Here is a 2,335-nt window from a genome sequence, read left to right on the forward strand (position 1 = left end):
CATGTGACTTGGACTCGAGTCAGACTCGAGTCATGAATTTGATGACTTGCGACTCGACTTGGACTTGCATAACAATGACTTTGTCCCACCTCTGCTTACTACCCAGGGACAAAAATTGTGTCACATCGTGTTATCAGCGAGCACAAAATCAGGGGGAGCTCTTCCCGAATGGCGACAACTCGCAAACCCGCTCCAACCGCCACTCAGCCACTCGGTGTGGAGCTGGAGGCGCTCCCCCTGGCGGCGAGACAACAGAAGGCGACTCGCGCACTCTCCGCACCACGGGGTCACCGTCGTCGTTGTTGTTGGCGAGCGCCCGTCATGGACCATCGACAATTCTACAGCAACGCAAACGAGTGGACGATGAGAGCGTCCAGGTGGGGGGGGGGGGGGGTCTCGTGTCAAGGAGAGGGGCTCCTCATCAGTTCGCCAGCTCGAGCATGAGGCCTGAACCCTGCTGATGAGGCGCTGGATGTCAAACACCCGGGGCAAGACAGTTTTCTCTCTTGCACTAAACGCCCACGCCGCTGGAAAAGCGCACTCCTCAGAAGATCGTGTGGTTGATGGGATATGTGTAAAACATACTTTTATTTAAAGTGCTGCACAAGCACAAATAGCAAGAAATGCACGGACCTCAACACAATACCGCCGTGTGGCCCTTAAAAGGTTGAAATACAACGTCGGCAGCGTGTGGGGCAGTGGGCCCGTCTCGAGGGTGCGCGCTCTCTGTGTTGAGCTCCTCCCACGTGGAGAGAGACGGGCAGCAGCGATGCATACCCCGAATCGAGTGGCTCGTCCCAGCTGCCCGGCTAGCTCAGTCGGTAGAGCATGAGACTCTTAATCTCAGGGTCGTGGGTTCGAGCCCCACGTTGGGCGCGGTGGTATTTTTTTGTATTTATATTATTTATCTTATACTTAAAACTGTTGTTTTCTTTCTGTCCCCAATTGCATCCTTTGACGAAAAGCAAGACCCGCTTGAATGTCGCCGCATCAACTCAGCTCACATTGCGTAACGTGATATTTCAGTCGCAGTAAAGTGTTATAAAGTGTTGTGCGTAGTTCCATCAAATTGCACCAACTGAACCTAATGGCGGTACCCCGGGGTTCCACAGCACCCCCCCGGCTCTCGCACGATGTCCGTGATGCAGCCACTGTGAGTCTGTTGATGGTCGGCGATGCGGCAATCGACTCTTCTCGACGAGCTGTACACGGTGCACTCTTCAAAGTTGACATTTTCGATAGCGGATCGTTGTATGCTAATGTTTGGCGTTTCAACATCGCGGAGTGCCACTGATTTCGGATTGATTGATACCCCAGTCGTGGAGTTAAGTACACCCCTGGGTAAAATAGTGTCCCAGAAATAAAATATTACTGGTAGGAACCTCCTGGTTACACCAGCCCACAGGGGATTATTGTGTCCGTCCGTCGGACACAATAATCCCCACAGGGTGGGGAAGGGCTGGTCACCCCGTGGTGCCCTTATAAAACTCAACGTTTAACCTACTCAAGCCGGCTTGTGCCCGCCCTCACAGTCGGGCATATTTGCGGAATACACCACGCCGCCGTTGACCCTGGCCATTGACCGAGCAACCCAACGTTCCTACCAGTTCCCTCCGCAGGAATGTGTTTAATTGCCTCGCCCATTTTGTATTATTTGGTACCCCGGGGTACCGCCATAAGGATCAACTGTACGATACGATACCATAAATCAGTCCGATTCATATTATCGATTCACTAATTTATAGCGATATTTGTACATGCCAAAGTCAGGCATGCAAGAGAAGGGCCACTGACTGTGGAGATGAAGCAATGGGATATCACTATTGTGTTTCAGTCAGGGGGTTAAAATCGACGGTGGCAGCACTGGGCCACGAAGCAAGTTGATGGCCTGCAGGCACCTTCACCCAGCAGTAGACAGGCAACGGCTCGTGATGGAAGTGCACAGTGGTTCAGCCTCGTGCTGCGGCAGGTTTCTATTGCGGGTCTGCAGGGTCGACTCAACCAAACCCTCTTTTTGGGTGGCTAAAATGAGTACCAGTTGGTGGAGAGTGAGCAGTGGTCACCCTAAAGATGAGCCTTGGGAACGTGGAATTTCCACCACTTTCTCAGGGCAACACAATACTTTCCTTGCATGGAAGATACTGGAGACGTTTTGGTCTCAATGTGTGGCTCACCGAGCTACACAGGACATGCACCATTGCCCGACTTAGAACGCATTCACAGGCGGACACCTGGTGCGGCCCAGAGGTTTATGCACCGAGATGGCGCCACTGAGAACCTGGGCACGAATCCAGCCGCCCGCAATTAAACAGGGGTCTCAAGTGCAGAGAGAGTT

The 2,335-nt window shown here is 52.8% G+C and overlaps 1 non-coding gene across 1 annotated transcript; it reads left to right on the plus strand.

Moving 5' to 3' along the window:
- The first annotated feature begins 803 nt into the window (after positions 1-803).
- On the plus strand, positions 804-876 carry TRNAK-CUU (transfer RNA lysine (anticodon CUU)). The gene has a single exon. It is a non-coding gene; the product is annotated as a tRNA-Lys (tRNA).
- The last annotated feature ends 1,459 nt before the right edge of the window (positions 877-2,335 follow it).

Source organism: Lampetra planeri, chromosome 39 (genome assembly GCF_965212315.1).
Source record: "Lampetra planeri chromosome 39, kcLamPlan1.2.h2, whole genome shotgun sequence".
NCBI lineage: Eukaryota > Metazoa > Chordata > Hyperoartia > Petromyzontiformes > Petromyzontidae > Lampetra > Lampetra planeri.